Source organism: Microtus oregoni, unplaced genomic scaffold, assembly GCF_018167655.1.
Source record: "Microtus oregoni isolate MIOR12 unplaced genomic scaffold, Mior012 000009F_ref0000495, whole genome shotgun sequence".
Lineage (NCBI taxonomy): Eukaryota > Metazoa > Chordata > Mammalia > Rodentia > Cricetidae > Microtus > Microtus oregoni.
Window position 1 is genome coordinate 31,521,457 of NW_024543068.1, and position 18,500 is coordinate 31,539,956.

Below are 18,500 nucleotides of genomic sequence, written 5' to 3' on the forward strand. Positions count from 1 at the left end.
TAAGATGATTTTTAATGATCTAGCAATATTTATATTCCAAGATCATTTATAATCAAGCACTCTCGTGATTTCTAAATAATGTAAAATTTATTTATTTTAATTAGAAAATTATAATTTTCTTATTCTTTTAATTATTTTTATAATTATTATAAGAAAATAAACAAGACAAATTTGCTAGCTAGATAAACCTGAAATACCAAGAAGTACTAAATATAAAATTTTTAATAATGCCACTTTGCTACTTCCATAGGTATACCTTCAAATCAACTCTTCTCATTTTCTGTGGAAAATTATAGTTGGAAGATACCACCTGTCTTCTGCCCATTCCGTGAGACCCTGAAAGCAAACTATGTACATGTCCCGAAGTCTTTAGCTATGTTTAAGAAGATACTGTAATGCCCGGGCCTCTGAGATTTTTTCAAGAACAACATGAAATTCCAAAAGGCATCCACACTGTGCTCTGTCTTGAGTTCCTTGAGGTCTATGAGTGTCACAGAGCATGTGTTCCATGCTCATCTTCTATGATGCCCGCGCTGATGCTGGCAAGCACTCCCTTTTGAAACTCTAAGTTAGCGTTAGTGAGATTGAACAGCATGATGCAGCCCAGGGGAAGGTATACCCATCTCCTTGCGGCAGAACCCATCCTATATAGAGGAAAAGAAGAAGTTTAAAAACACACACACAAAAGAAAAATGGTATAGTGAATGTGTATTTCTTGGTTTTCCTCTGAGCTGATGACTCTCAGACCTTTTTTTGAAGGGATATTAGAATTCTGGCTTGACAACCAAAAGTCTGGGAGTCCCTGAAATCTAGTGTATGTCTGTGCAGATGTGATGTGTATTTCATCATAGACTCTTACAGCTTCACACAACCTTAAAAACTTGCATTCCCTCTCTCCCCCTGTAGAGATTAGTACACTCTTCAGTGATGTGCTCTCCTGTCTCACTTTCCAAGAGGACTAAAGTGCAATTCATTCTGTAGGTAGTTATGAGAGGTTTTGTTGGGGTTTTTTTGGGAGTACATAGTTTATTATTATTATTATACCATATTTGTTCCTATTTTATATTTGTTTCTTCTGCTCTTTTCTACCATTGTCTTATATTCTTTTCTGGATGTTCTGTGGTTTTAATAGAATGTTTAGTATGACTCTTATTTCTTTCCATTTGTAGTCTATCAGCTGTACTTCTATTTTCACAGTTTATGATAGTTGTTCTAGAGCCCATGATGACATTTATTAAATGAAAACTGCATAGTCGGTGACTTTCAAATAAGATCATAACCACGGAAAAGTTCCTACCATTTTGTATATAGACATCCCAATTTCATGGCCCAACAGAATCTGTCAAGAATAAGAAACAGAACTGCTTGCTTTCAAACCCTCCATTCTAACTGCAGAGTTTCTTTCTCTGATTCCCAGCATCCCATTGTGATCTTGATGGCTAAGTACCAATGATGGAAATTGTTGAAAAATTTGCTTTATTGAAGGGAACAAAACTGAAAAAGAAACTTAGACAAGTACAGATCAAATACAGAGGAATTTGTAGTGGTCTGGTTGAAGAGCAGACTCAGAAGTATATTCTTTCAACACCATGACAACCAGTAAATCTATCAAAAAACACACATTGCCAGCATACTATGGACGTAATCAGAAGTCATGTATCACCTAGTTCTTTATCCAAGGTACCTTCTCAAAGATACCCCAGTATAACGGAATATTTTTTGAGGAATAACATACATTACAAAAATATTGCTTTTGGTTATAAAGTTCCTGCATATGCCGTTTTTATCAAGAAATCTTCAACTTAATCTCCAATCAAAACATTCTTTTTTACTTCAAAACTACCTCACAACTTTAATCTATCCTATGAATCAAGCATTTATAGTGACACTTAAAAGTATCACTCAAAAAGGACCATTGCTTAAGCCATTGTTGCAGCTGAGGCAAATATTAAGATGCAAACATCATTCAGGAAAGATCACAACATACGTGACTATATCAGGATGTTTGCTTGGGCTTGGGATGATGACACTAAGAAATATATTCATGAAATCTGAAGAAACACTCAGTTTTGCCTCATTTTTCAAAGTATTGATTAAGAATTTGAATTATTAACCAATTTTAAGCTAGATATGAATTGGGATGAAATTGAAGAAGACTTTTAAAGGCACTGACTAAAGAAGATTCTTTGGAGTTAGACTTGCAGAAGACAGACAAAAAAAAGTTATAAGAAAATAAGAATCCTTTGAAAAATTAATTTACTGAGTTTTTTGTCCTTCCTGGTTCTGCAGTCATTCAGTCCCCCAGAATCATACAGAGGTCTACATAAATTATAAACTGATTGGCCTAGGATATCAGGCTTTTCTTATTAACTAATTCTTATAATTTATATTGGCCCATAATTCTTGTCTATGTTGGCCATGTGGCTTGGTATCTTTTTCAGCAAGGCAGTCACATTTTGCTTCCTCTGTGGCTGGATCACAACTGCAGAATAAAACTTCCCCCTTTGTACTAATAAGTGTGGCGGGGCTGCGTCCCCAGCACTCTGGCTGCCCACATGGCTAGCTTATGCCCCGAAATAACAACACACAAACTGTATTCATTTAATCACTGCTTGGCCCTTTAGCTCTAGCCCTTACTGGCTAATTCTCACATCCTGATCAACCCATCTCTAATAATCTGTGCGCACCGGTCTGACTGGGAAGATTCTAGCCTATGTCCATCCTGGGTCGGAGCTTCATCAAGTGCGTCTGCCTGGGAGCTGGGAGCATGGCATCTCTCTGAGGCGTCTGCTCCCGAGAGGAGAGATGTGGAGTCTGAGCTCACTTCCTCTTCCTCCCAGTGTTCTGTTCTGTTTACTCCTCCCACCTATCTTCTAACCAATAAAATGGGCCAAGGCAGTTCCTTTATTAGCCAATGACCTTCCTCCATCACCCCTTCCCAGAATTCTCATTTCCTTACCTCTACTTCCTGCCTGGCTACTGGCCAATTAGTTTATAACTAATACAGACCTCTGTGTGAATTCTTTGGGACTTAATGAGCACAGCAACCAGGCAGGACAGACTTGCAAAGTTCAAGAAACTCCTCAAAATGTTTACAAATATGTATCTCAGTGTCATAACATTTTGTTAATAGAAAGTTTTGTAAAGAAATTAAACAAGCAAACTACTTAGTCCATATTCCTAGAGTGACATCTTAAGAGGAAACTTAGGAAGCTACTTCAGGAATGATTCCCAGGGAAACCAATGCTGGTTATTATAGTAGGTGACAGTCACATTGATTTCGTGACTTTTGAAAACTTTCTAGAGGTACAGTATTTGGAGGTGAAAGACAATGCTTTTTTTCTATTTGATGATTTCTGTGCAGCAGTTGGTCATTGTGTGGATAACTTGAGTAACTAGTGGCATTCCTTCATCCATTACTTATTGCCATTGCTGCCATACACACACACATACACATACACACACACACACACACACACACACACACACACACACACCTTCTACTGGAATTCACAGGTACCCATACACATGAACATACCTATGTATAGACATATACTCATAAATTAAAATTGAAACAGAAAGGAAAATAGAAAAACCTCACAGTAGGTCAGTGAAGAGTTCCTACATTACAGTTAGATACGAATAAAGTATTTTTATGTTAATGTACGCTTGGGTAACAAAAGGCAAAGATAACATAATGAATCTCTCAAAAAGACAAAAAATAGTGTATTCTTCAAAAGAGAAATGACAAATACTTTGTGAGAAAGTTATGCATTTCTGATTTGCAGTGGTCATTTTATTTCTATAAATTATTATGATTATTATAGCATCTCATTATATTAGTGTAGCTATGTAACTCTTAATTTATCTACTATTTCTAAATTTAATGTTTGTAATTTCATTTTATACATTGTAGTAATTATTAGAGTTGTGATGCTTCATCAATCCAATTTGGTGACATTGGAATATTATCATTCATCATTCTCATATTCTTAATACTATGATTTTTGAACTTTTAAATGAGCCTGTATCATAAAATTTCAATAAATATGTTCTCTCTATCCCATCATCCCACTTTTTGTATTGTAGTTAGTTCCAAGAAATAAAAACATTGAGTCTCCTTTGTAATTAGATTACTAAATTATCTGATTTTGAGTTAAAATATATATCATTCAGAAAAAGAAAAAGGAGATTATTCTGTGGATATCTCATATAATATATAAGCCTTTAATAAGACCTGAAATATCATAGAGATATTCTTTTGATGGTCTTGTAGATAAACCATCATGAGAATTATGGGTGTAAGAAAAACAATTCTTCCAGTAGCTTCATGAACACAGAAAAGGAAAGAAAGCTGCAGATGAAGTCACCTGGATGTCAGTCTTGTGAAATCCTTTTCAGGGAACTCAGCTAACCTATATCTAGAATTGTCAAACTAATGCATCATATGATGATGATTTGTATATTTCTATTTCAACTCCCTGAATTTGTGGTAGCTTGTTATATTCCAACTAAAATATTACACAGATTTAAATATAAACATTAATATTCTTACATTTTTTATGTAACATTGTCATATTGTCTATCCTATAGTTGACTCAGAATATGTTTACTGTTGTTCTTTTGACTGCATATTACTGCTATAATATTGGAAAATGCCCAATATTTTATAGATACAAATTTACAATTTATAAGTTTCTGGATTATACACATCATTTAAACCTTATAATTTTGTATACATTTAAATTTAGCCCACTGTTAATAGGCATCTAGTAGGCATCTATATGCATGCGGTGTACATATGTAGCTACAGTGTTTTTGATGATCATACCTTGCATATGTATCAAACTGTCTCCAGATTTCAGTCACAAAAACCACTGTTGCACATGGTATACTTTCCTACTATATGTGGGTTTAATTTCTCTAAGATGTGTTTTCAGGAGCGGGATTTCTGGTCCTCAGATGATTTGTGTTAATGAGTCTCAGTGAGAATTGCCAGCTGTACCACAGGAATGCTTCCATATCTCTATGCTCTCTACCAAAATCTGGCTTCTATTTTCCTAACCCTAGACAATCTGATGGGGATGAAGTCATATCTATGGTTTTAGACAAAAAAAAAAAAACTTAAGATGGAGTTGCATATTTCATCACTTCTTAGCAAATTAGCATTACTTCCTTTTATGATGAAGATATTGTTGTGAGCATTTTCAGTGGTCATGATTCTCTGTAGACAGAGACTGCCCTTTCATTTCCCACTCAACCAGACCTGAATAACCATACTGAAACTATATTAATTACAACACTGCTTGGCCAATGGTTCAGACATATTCCTAGCTAGCTCTTACAAGTTAAATTACCCATAATTCTTATCTATGTTTAGCCACACAGCTTGATACCTTTTCTCAGTGCAGCATTTTCATCTTGCTTCCTCTGTGTCTGGGTGGTAACTGCTGACTGAGCCTTTCCTCTTCCCAGAACTGTCCTTAGTTTGGTCATCCATCCATCCTTTCTGCCTGGCTACTGGCCAGTAGGCATTTTATTAAATCAATATGAGTGACAAGAGCATTGTTCCATAGCACTTCTCAGTAAAAGGGGGCTTATTGATTATGCCATCATGTCATGTTAATATTCTCTTTCTCAGCATGTTGATGTTGCCTATAGTTTATTAGTTGAGCTTTTATATGCTTATTCTTGTCTTTATTGTTTTTAGTTTTAGAAATATTTATGAGAAATAAGCATAAATACGTGGAATGTCAGACAACTATAAAATTTGACATTTTCTTTTAAAGTATTGCTCTTATATAAGTTCACATATACTCCCATCTTGATGAACTGTGTATTCATGCATGTGAGCCAAGTTTATTTTTTTTTTAAAAATCGGTTTTAAATTCACCTGAATGTGTAAGACAAAACATTAGTGACCTAACAAATTACCTATAGGACTACTCCTATAATAGTAGAATTTACCAAATGCAGGTGTGTGTTGTTTTTTGTAGAAAGATAAAACTTCAGATGAAAAGAAATAAAACAAGAAAGTGTAATAGATAGAAAATACCACTGCTTTCCATATAGGTCATTGATCTTGGGATGACATTTCCCTGGCCTTTTGAGATGCAATTGACCAAAAAGAGAAATGTATGCACTTAAAGTTTACAATGTTGACATATATGATTTGTAAAATAAAGACCATAATTAAGTCAATTAGAACATTCATTACATCAGTTAGTTACTGCTTTTGAGGTGAAATATGTAATTTCTAAGCAAATTTCAAGTTTATGAAATGTCTTTGGAATTTTGATAGAGATTTATTGTATCTGTAGTTCAATTTTGGTGACATGGATGTTTAAGTACTAATTCTTGTAACTTACAGACAGCAACAGATTTTCCATTTATTTGGGATATCATTTCTTTAACAAATATTTTAAAACTTTAGTGCACAGATCTTTCATTTTTGTTATAATTTCTATTGTATTTGTTTTAATATTATTGGAAAGGTGATTTTTAAAATATATTTTGGATAGTTTTTAGGAGTCTATAGAAATGGAACTATTTGTAGGACTTGATTTTATGTTTTAGGGCTTAATCTAACTTTAAAATGATTAGATTTATTTTAAATTTAAACTTCCAAATTATTTTGACGGAGTCTTCAGGGTTTCTCTGTGGGAGACCATGTTGTCTGCAGAAAGCTATTTTTACTTGAGTTGCAACCAGGGCATCTGTATTACTTGCCCTTTCTTATTTCCTCTGCTTTAGGATTCTGGTAGACACTGGACACACTCTAAGAGTGAGCACCTTTGCCTTGTCCCTTATATCTTAAGAAACTGTTCAGCTTTTGGCTGTTTAGTGCACTTTGTGGGTTTGCCATGTGTGAACTTCCTCTTGGAAGGACACTGCTTCTGTGCTTCAATTACTTTATTGTGAGATTGGACTGTTGTCAAATGTACTTCCTTCTTTGCTGAGATAACTTTATGGTTTTTCATCCTTTGTTCATTTGGAGACGCAGTAAAGTCTTAGGGATGTCTATGGCCAATGGCAATTCTGTGATGTCAGTTTCCAATAACTTTTCATCTGAAAAACTCCTTATTTGAGAATACTGTTTTCTTGATCATACTAAAGATTTATCTATTTGATTTTTCAAAACCACAGCTATTAGATTTAATTTTACTTTATTTTTTCTAGTTCCATTCACTTATGACTTCTCAATCCTAGTTACTTCTTCTGGTCTGCTTTTGGTTTTATTCCTCCTTTTCCTGTTATTTCATGCATGTTGTTAGGCTGGTTACTTGAGCCCTTACTTTTTTTCTCTGAAGGCAATCTTTCAGCTGCAAAACCTTTTTTTTTTTGTTAAAACTATCAGCATAACACACTCACATATTAATTGGTTTTAGGAGTTTTAAAATTATTTGTAACCCCCCTCCCCTTAATCAGAGGTTTGTGAGTGAGGTAACCCAGACCTGGACAAGCAAACATCACATTTTCTATCAAATTGTAGATATTAGCACCAAATCGTTTGATTTTCAGATTTCTATAAATTTCCCAATTTTCCTCATGCTTCTGATATTTTGCTTCATAAACATTTTGGGAGAAAAGGTGATAAATGCCATTTCTACTTCTGAAATGAAGACCATTTTGTGGTGTAACATATCATCCTTTCACATTAATATTAGTTATGCTCTGGAGAATGTGGTGTGCTCTTGCTGATAAACTGCTCTGTCAATGACCATAAAGTCCATCCGTCTACAGTGCTGTTCACTATTTTGTTGTGGTACTTAACTTACACCTAGGTGATCTATCCATTGTCAAAATTGAGGCATTAAAGATTCCTGGTGTTTTGATATTAGTGTTTACTAGTTCCTATACTTTGGATTGCAGTTTCTTTATATAGTTATGTGTTCCATCTCTAAATGGACCTTTTTATTACTGATATCTTGTTGATGACATGACTTACTTTATATAATGACAATCGTTGCCTCTTGCAGTTTTTTCCCTTAAAGACAGGGTCTTTCTATGTAGTCGTGACTGACATTAAGACCTTATCTCTCTGCCGCTGCCTTTAGAGTGCAGAATTTATAGGAATGTACCATGAAACTCAAGTGCTTTGACTTAAACAAGGTTACTATGTGAAATTGGTCATTAGGATATTATTTAGAGTTAAGTTTATGGGACTTCATTTCATCCAATGTAGTTTTGACTAAAAAGAAACAATTTTTGAAAAACATATGGCTATTGACACAGCAGGCATACATTAAAATATTTGTGCCTGAAAGCCTTAATTTTTGAGCTTTCTTTTGATATATTTTTCTTGGGGATAAAATAATTTGACACTGTGTCATTCATAGCACTGAAATAATCCAAAAAGTTGAACCAGTTATTCTTTTGGGCTGAGTCTTGAATGCATAAATATATACAGGCTGAATTTTCTTTGGGCTACCAACAAGCTCCCAGATAAAGAAATGGAGACTTATTCTTATTTTGAATGCTCTCCCTAAGCTAATTCTTGTCTCAGTAACTCTTTTAATTTCACCTGTTTCTATTCATTTATGTTTTGCTTTGGGACTTTTTGCCTTTCTTTCATTTTGTATGTCCTGCTTTCCTGCTTCCTCTATGTCTGATTGACTGATCCCTGGCATTTCTCTGGCTTCTCTTTTTCTTTTCTGAGCCTAAAATCCTCCACCTACTTACTCTCTCTGCCCAGAAGTCTTGCCTATACCTCCTCCATTGACCATTCAGCTTTTTATTAGACAAATAAAGTGCTTTAGATAGGCAAGACAAAACAGCAACATATATTTACACAATTAAACAAAACAACACATCTTTACGTAGTTAATCAAATGTTCTTCAATATAAACAGATGCAGCACATCTTTACACAATTAAACAAATGCAATGCATCTTTACATAGTTAAACAAATATTTCACAACAGACTAGTTCTGCTAGAATGCCGTTATAGGCATTTACAAGTGACCATTGACTGTACATGTTCTTTAGCTTTGGTTGAGTAGAGCAGGGTTATAAAATGCTCCCCTAAGTCCAGGGAAGCCTGGAAAATCACATAACTGCATGATTCCACAAGGGAGATGTGTACAACTTTTTTTTTTATTGGGAGAACAGACATGAGAGAATAGGAGCCGAGTCCTTGACAGAGCTTCTTTTATAACCTTCTGTCTATGTGTTCCTCTAAATAACTTAATTTTCTTTTTAATCCCTGATGCTGAGGAAGAGTGATGCTTTGAACTACATGGGTGAACTAGGACAAAATGAAATAGTTTGAAAGATAATTATTGAAACTACCCTAGTGGAAAAAATGTTCTAAATGGTTGGGAAATGTTCAGTTGCTTGCCAGACTCTGTGCTGTTTTTAATCCAGACACTTCGATATTTGAGTTAGAATACTTCTGTAAATATTCTTCTTTTGAAAGTATGGGCCCCTTATCAAAAACACTAGATACATTTAGTACATCTGTTTTTTAAAATTAGCTTCAGGCAGTTTTATCATAATGTTGCAGCAATCATTTTCTTGCTCCGAAAAACAGTTATACACAGTTGGTCTTTCCCACCACTTTGCCAACTGAAGAAAAATCTAAAGGGACTAGGTAATGGAAAATACTAGAAAACAGATGAGAGACCATCCTCATTGGTAGAATTAATATGATAAAAATTTCCTTGGTAGCAAGTATAATCTACAAAAGCAATTCAGTTTTCATCAAAATTTCAAGTGCATTTATTGATGGAACCATAATAAAAACAACACAAAGTTCACATACAGGGATTAAGACCTATCTAACCAAAGGAAACAGCAATGCTGCAAGCATCACAATACCTGATCTCAAATTAAGATACAGAATCATAGTTAACGGAAGCAGAATGGAAGACAAAACAGACGTGTGGACCATAGAAAGAAAACAAAAGTCTTGGAAATAAACCTACACAGCCACAGTCAACTAGGGTTTTGACAGAGGAGTTTAAATCACAGATTGAGCAAAAGAGCCTTGCCAGTAAACAGTGTTGGGGCAAATACAGAAGGAAGGGTTATAGATGTATCTCCTTCACCTTGCGCAAAAATCACTTCAAATGTAAATATAGTCCTCACTATAATACCTGGAACTGCTGCTGCTGCTTCTACTACTACTAAAAACAAAGACTTCAAGAAATACGTATAGGGAAGAATTTTTTAAAAGTTATATTTTTAAGTAAGTAGCACCCAAAACAATGGTTCCTCAAACATTTTCATCTATGTTTTGCTGTGTTTGCCTGCTTTGCTAACCTTCTACTCATCTCTTGATCCCTCCACTTCTCTCCTTACTCCCTTTGTAATCCCCTCCTGCTTTAATGTCACATGTATTTTATTACCATCCATACCTTCAGACATCTTTCCCCTACATCATACGGGAAGATAGAGCTCTCTAAAAAAAGGGAAAAAAATTCTCAGGTATTTAAAAGTGGAATGACAAGAAATTAAAATATTCAGTAAAACAAAAGGAATAATTACTAAAGTGATGAGTCTGCCTCCACTCACTGTGGGCTCTACAGAAAGTGGAATGATCATAGCTAATTATTCATCAAATATTTGATTAATATCCTGAATATTTAAAGAACTTCCAAAATTAAACACTCCTTATTCAATCAATAGATTGACTAATTAACTGAATAGAGAGTTCTCAAGTGAAAAAAAAAACAGAAATGGCAAACAAATATTTGAAAGATGTTCAACATCCTCAGTCGCCTGGGAAATTCAAGTGAATGTTGCATTAGGACTCCACATCACTTAATTCAGAAGTCTTTCATCAAGAAAAAATGATAATCAAAGCATGTAGCAAAGGAGGAACCCTTAGTTTAAACCAACAACACAACCATTATGGAAGTCAGTATGGAGGATCTGTAAACACTTCAAACTGCTATATAATGCAGCTATATAAACCACTCCTGTTTATATTCCTCAAGGTTTTGTTAGCAGGCTGCAGGATCTTTACAGATGTACTGTTCACAGAAGCTTAGAAATAAAACAAGGGCAGCTGTCCATCAACAGATGAATGTGGGACTAGAGAGAGGGCTTAGTAGTGCCTGTTGTTCTAGAGGACTGGAGTGTTCAGTGCCACAGTGGGCAGCTCATACTCCTTCTGTAAACCTGCCGCAGGGGTCCTCAACTCCTCTTTTGTATTCTGTGCAGCACACACACCGACACATACTCAAATAACTTTTTTCTTCAGTTGGTAGCTTCCATGGCTTAATTTAAGTCATTAATTAATTAATAAACTGTTTTAGGAATATCAATTATTCTTCAAAATTAGTAGCATATCCTTTTAAATAGTTGGAAATATTTTTCCACCAAATGACTAACTTACTACCTTAATGACTCTGAGCAATAATGGGAATTGTTACCACACTTCATCATGCTAAAAGTTTAAATATTACTAAAATTCTGAATGAGCACTTGAATACATACCTACATTATTTCTCTTTTTAAGAAACCTTTACTTCTTTTATTTTTTCTTTTTTTTAGATTATTTTCCTTTAGTTGAAAATAGATTCTTTGGACATCTGGTGGAGCAGGCCTGAACCAGCCACCTCTGCAGGAGCAGAGCCTTTAATCCCAGCACTCGGTAGGAAGATTCTGTCAGTTATGTGAGTTTGAGGCCAGTCTGGTCTACAAGAGCTAGTTCCAGGACACAGTCTCCAAAGCTACAGAGAAACCCTGTCTCAAAAAACAAAACAAAAAGAATGATATAACCACATGTATTAAAATTAAAAATAGAATTCAACAGCAACACTAATTTCAGAAAGCCTACAAACACATCGAAAGTAAACAATGCTCACCAGAAACAACAATGGATCAAGGAAAAAATAAAGGAAGAAATTAAAGACTTTAAAAATTTAACAAAAATGACCACACAACATAACCAAATTTATGGGATATGATGAAAACAGTCTTTTTTTTTTAAATTTATTTATTTATTAAGGATTTCTGCCTCGTCCCCACAACCGCTTCCCATTTCCCTCCCCCTCCCCCGATCAAGTCCCCCTCCCTCATCTGCTCGAAGAGCAATCAGGGTTCCCTGACCTGTGGGAAGCCCAAGGACTGCCCACCTCTATCCAGGTCTCATAAGGTGAGCATTCAAACTGCCTAGGCTCCCACAAAGCCAGTACGTGCAGTAGGATCAAAAACCCACTGCAATTGTTCTTGAATTCTCAGTATTCCTCATTGTCCGCTATGTTCAGCTAGTCCAGATTTATCCCATGCTTTTTCAGACCTAGGCCAGCTGGCCTTGGTGAGATCCCAATAGAACATCCCCATTGTCTTAGTGTGTGGGTGCACCCCTCGTGGTCCTGAGTTCCTTGCTCGTGCTCCGTCTCCTTCTGCTCCTGATTTGGACCTTGAGATTTCTGTCCGGTGCTCCCGTGTGGGTCTCTCTGTCTCTGTCTCCTTTCATCGCCTGATGAAGGTTAATATTCCTGAGGATGCCTATGTGTTTGTTTTAAGAGGAAAGTTCATAGCATTAAATGCCTGCAAAAAAAATGCTGAAAAAATCCCACACTAGTGATTTAACACCTGGAAACCCTAGAACAAAAAGAAGCAAACTCACCCAGGAGAACTAGACGGCAAAAAAAAAAAAAAAAAAAAAAAAAAAAAAAAAAAAAAAAATCAAATTGAGAGCTGAAATCAACAAAATAGAAAAAAAAACAAGGAAAACAATACAAAGAATCAATGAGATAAAGAGTTCTTCAGGAAAACCAACAAAATAGACAAAACTTTATCTAAACTAACCAAAAGGCAGAGAGAGAATATTTAAATTAACAAAATCAGAAACAAAAAGGGGGACATAACAACAAGCATGGAGGAAATCCAGAGAATCATCAGGTCATACTTCAAAAACCTTTACTCCACAAAATTGGAAAATGTAAAAGAAATGGACAGTTTTCTGGGTAGGTATCATATACCAAATTAAACCAAGACCAGATAAGCAAATTAAATAGACCTATATCTGCTAAAGAAATAAAAACAGTCATCAAAAATCTCCTAATCAAAGAAGCCCAGGACCAAATGGTTTCAGCACAAAATACTACAGGATTATCAAAAATGATTAATATCAATAGTCCTCACATTGTTTCACACAATAGAAACAGAAGGAACATTGCCACACTCTTTTTATGAGGCTGCTATTACCCTGATACCCAAACCATGCAAAGATACTACTAAGAAAGAGAATTATAGACCAATCTTTCTCATGAACATTGATACAAAAATACTCAATAAAATACTGGCAAACTGTATTCAATAACACATCAGAAGAATTATCCACCATGACCAAGAAGCTTCATTCCAGAGATGAAGTGCTTCTTAAAATGCTAAACCCTTCTTATGAACTTAAGTGGTGCCATTGCTAGGGGAGATATATCACTGCCTGCTTGCCCTATCCACTCCAACATGGCAGAGTTGTTTGCTGTCTCTGGGAGCCATGCTCATGGCCCCATTTTTAGGCACACAGCCAGTCTATGTTGCCATTAAATAAGTTGTAGCACTCTGTTCACAAACCCTGTTTATATGCTCCATAGCTGGACCTCTAGAAAGAGTCAGAGTTTGTGCTGGCAGCACAGTCCAGAAAGCTGGCATTTCAAAACCGTGGCTTTTTTCTGTTACCACTGAATCAGGAAAACTTCTCGTAAAGGAACTGCAGCATGTTGCCAGAAAGCACCCATTCAGGAAAATAAATGTGTCTAAACTTTGTTTTTTAGTGTTTAGAATTTTTTTTCCAGGCTGTCTCAGGTTTTACATGGAATAGGTCCACCACATTGGCATGCCAATTTGTTGTAAGAAGGGTCCTTCTGGCTGTTTGGCAGCTCAGACCCAAAATAATCACATGGAAACTATATTATTTAAAACACTGCTCAGCCCATTATCTCTAGCTTCTTATTGGCTAACACTTATATCTTAATTTAACCCATTTCTATTAATCTGTGTATTGTCACGTGGCTATGGCTTGCTGGGTAAAGTTCCCAGCATCTGTCTCAGTTGGGGCTCCATGGCTTCTCTCTGACTCAACCTTCCTTCTAGAATACAGTTTAGGTTTCCCTGCCTAGCTCTGTTCTCCCCTATCTGTCCATGCCAGTTTCTTTATTAACCAATGCTATTCACAGCATACAGAGGGGAATCCCACATCAGGAATTAGAAAGTATAGGGAAGGAGAATTCAAAATAAAAATGCATAATAACAATTTGTGAATGAAAATGTCATAATAAATCTGATTATTTTGTATGCCAACTTTAAAAATTTCCTTTACAGACTTCCAAATTTTAGGGATTCTTCAAGAGTAGCTCTTTGTCTGAATAAAAGAGAAATTGTTATAATTACTTTGCACAGCTCAAAAAGAAGTATTTGAGTTTATCCCTAGGGAGATTTATGATGATAAGAAGCATGAGAATAGAAGACAGAGGGATAGTTAAAGTCTGATGACACAGGTACTTTTAGGTTCATATACCCAGCAATGATCACATTTATGATGATGAAAATTTGGACTGAGAAACATTCTTTAAAGTTCATTTTGTTTTTGTTTTTGTTTTTCAGAATAGGACAGTACCTATTGTGTAGCAGTTATAGAAAAAACAGTAGTTGTTCCAATAATAAAAAGTAACTTAGTGAAGAGCTAAGAAAAAAACAAAGAAGCTAGAGCTTATTGATATAAGAAGATGCAAGTTGTCTGAGTGTTGGAGAAGAATTTAAAGCACTAAATATTTACCATCATACACTTTTCCTTCCCTTATTCCTCCTCCTCCACCTTTATTCATTTCTTATTCAGTTTCATCTAGTAAATTTGTACTTCTAAAAGTTGAAGATTGTGTAAGTCTCCATATGTTCAGATTACAGTTCAATGTAACTTTTAGGATTGCCTATTTCATAGATTAGTGTAGTTTTCATTTCCTATTTTGTCTCACCTGCTTACACTATCTTAAGATAAATCAGCAAAGGAGTAAAATGGATCCCATTTTCAAGTAGTTATAAACAAATGAGAACATGGCAGACCAGTTTATAATTAATGATTTAAATGAGATTTTTAGACATCGTGTTTTTGAGAAATATGACTTATGTCCTAGTTTATAAGAAATAATATGATGTAAAATATGGTATCACCACATTTTCAAAAATAAATCTATTTGTTTTCATACTTTTTATTTAAAAGACATCATAATAATAGAGTCTTATAGAACCCTGTAAGATTAATGATGAGCTTTCAGACTGGATTTAAATAAATTTCTATTGTTTTTTGGATCTTTTCTTTAAAACCTCTTTCTCTGGACTTCCAAAGGACTTCACTGTAGATTGAGCACTTTTCAGAGTGAAATGGGGAAATGTTATGTGCATGGAGGTGGAAAACACACATCATTTCAAAAGAATAAAAGATTATAGAAGGTTATCTTTGAACCTCAAAGTTTTGCTCCCTGGCAAATGAAGTATAAAATAGTTTTTTCAATATGAGCTGAATTTAGCACAGTCTTTTGTTTCAATGATTTCTGGATGTATGAGGTCAAGAATGGAAAAATCCATTCACATGACTATCCAAAGAATTAAATTCCATGCTTATGATAAAAAACCATAATTCAAGGAAGTCAGCATGTTTGTCTTTAATCCCGACAATGTTCAAAACATGAGAGATATAAACAATTCAGAAAACATTCAAACTTGCTTTGTATTTTGCCTCAGTTCTGGTTTAGTATTAAAGTTAGACTTTGAACTAATCTATTTTCTGCATAACACAGTGCTCGAAAGAAGTAGAATCCCATAGCAACAGATGCTCTAATTGGGTTGTAATTCCTTTTAGTAGGTTTTAATTTTTGACATGAGTTGAGTTGATTTTAAATAATAGCTACATAAGGTTTGTGATTTCTTTTTCTATTTTGTTTTGTTTGCTTTTTCTTTATTTTATTTACATACCAACCAGTTTCCCCTCCCTGCTCTCCTCCTGTCCCTTCTCCCACCTCTTTTCTACCTCTCCCTCTTCTACTCTTTATCTTCTTCAAATGGTTTAAGGTCTTCCTTGGGAGTCAACAAAGCATGACATATCAAGTTGAGGCAGGACCAAGCTCCTCTCCCATGTATCAAGGCTGAACAAGGCATCACACCATAGAGAATAGGTTCCAGACAGCCAGCTCAGGTATCAGTGACAGGTTCTCATCCTACTGCTGCAAGCTCTACAAAAGACTAAGCTGCACAACTATCACCCAGCTGCAGAGGTCCTAGGTTAGTCCTATACCAGCTCCCGTGTTATCTGTCCAGAGTCTGTGAGTTCCCACAAGCTAAGCTCAGTTCTTGCATCTATACTTTCTGTTCACATTATTAAATTTTTTTATTTCTGGAAGTCCTCATTTGTGTTTTTCTTTTTTTATTATTTATTTATTTATTAAAGATTTCTGCCTCCTCCCCACCACCGCCTGCCATTTCCCTCCCCCTCCCCCGATCAAGTCCCCCTCCCTCATCAGCTCGAAGAGCAATAAGGGTTCCCTGACCTATGGGAAGTCCAAGGACCACCCACGTCCATCCAGGTCCAGTAAGGTGAGCATCCAAACTGCCTAGGCTCCCACAAAGCCAGTACGTGCAGTAGGATCAAAAACCCATTGTCATTGTTCTTGAGTTCTCAGTAGTCCTCATTGTCCGCTATGTTCAGCAAGTCCGGTTTTATCCCAGGCTTTTTCAGACCCAGGCCAGCTGGCCTTAGTGGGTTCCCGATAGAAGACCCCCTTGTCTCAGTGTGTGGGTGCACCCCTCGTGGTCCTGAGTTCCTTGCTCATGCTCTCTCTCCTTCTGCTCCTGATTTGGACCTTGAGATTTCTGTCTGGTGCTCCAATGTGAGTCTCTGTCTCTGTCTCCTTTCATCGCCTGATTAAGGTTAATATTCAGGAGGATGTCTATATGTTTGTCTTTGGATTCACCTTTTTATTTAGCTTCTCTAGGATCACGAATTATAGGCTCAATGTCCTTTATTTATGGCTAGAAACCAAATATGAGTGAGTACATCCCATGTTCCTCTTTTTGGGTCTGGCTTACCTCACTCAGGATAGTGTTTTCTATTTCCATCCATTTGTATGCAAAATTCAAGAAGTCCTTGTTTTTTACTGCTGAGTAGTACTCTAATATGTATATATTCCATTTCTTATTGCTTCTATTTCCATTTTCATGTCTTGAACAGTTTTGTTAGTTTCCTTCAACTGTTTATTTTTCCTTGTATTTCTTTCTTTTTTTTTTTTTTGACTTCATAGAAGGGAAAGTTTATTTGGGATTAAGCTTCTAGAGGAAAAAGAGCTGTGATGGTGGGGGAGTGGTAGGTATCGTGACAGGAAGATCTGAGAACTCCCAACTTGAACCACAAACTGAAATAATGCATGGTGCTAAAACATCCAACTGCGCTCAGTGACATGCATTATTTGGCAAGACCACAACTACTAATCCTACCTAAATCATGCCATCAATTAGGTACCAAATATTCAATAATCTACGTCTATTAGCCTCTAGAGAACATTCTCATTCAGATCACCAGGCGTAATGTACACACACACACACACACACACACACACACACACACACACGATGTCGTGGACCCTTGCCTTTCTTTGCCAAAGGAAGGTGCAGCTCTGTGAGTTCACAGATAGGACTCCATAGCTAGTTCTAGGAGAGCCAGTGAGACTCTACCTCAAAAAATACATAGACCAACAAGTAATCATGAACAAAACAAAAGGCAAAAAAAACTAATAAAACAAACAAACAAACAAAAAACTAAGAGTAGGAGCAATAAGAATTACTCATGTATCCATAGTCAAAGAATGACAGAGGAAAGACATGATAGATATAGATACAGAACTTTTAAGTTTCTAAAGGAAATGTTTGCATCACAACAGAACAGGCTTCCACAAAGAACACTGCTTTCAAGTGCTGTGACAGTGAGCATTGTGGTTTATGGATGGTTTGAAGAGCATCTCAGAAGAGGGAAGGGTCAGAGTTTAAGAGTCAGCTACTGGGCTCTCTGCTCCTCCCTGTTCTAGAGACAGCCGCTTCTTTTCATACAGTGCCAGCCTCGTTCCAGAGACACGATGGTGAAGGTCGGAGTGAACGGATTTGGCAGTATTGGACGCCTGGTTACCAGGGCTGCCTTCACTTCTGGCAAAGTGGACGTTGTTGCCATCAATGACCCTTTCATTGACCTCAACTACATGGTCTACATGTTCCAGTATGACTCCACCCATGGCAAGTTCAAAGGCACAGTTAAGGCTGAGAATGGGAAGCTTGTCATCAACGGGAAGGCCATCACCATCTTCCAGGAGCGAGATCCCGCCAACATCAAATGGGGGGATGCCGGCGCCGAGTATGTTGTGGAGTCTACCGGTGTCTTCACCACCATGGAGAAGGCCGGGGCCCACTTGAAGGGTGGGGCCAAGAGGGTCATCATCTCTGCCCCTTCTGCTGATGCCCCCATGTTTGTGATGGGTGTGAACCATGACAAGTATGAAAATTCCCTC

The 18,500-nt window shown here is 36.3% G+C and overlaps 1 pseudogene; it reads right to left on the reverse strand.

Moving 5' to 3' along the window:
* Positions 1-238: 238 nt before the first annotated feature.
* LOC121452143 lies at positions 239-643 on the reverse strand (annotated as a pseudogene).
* Positions 644-18,500: the final 17,857 nt, after the last annotated feature.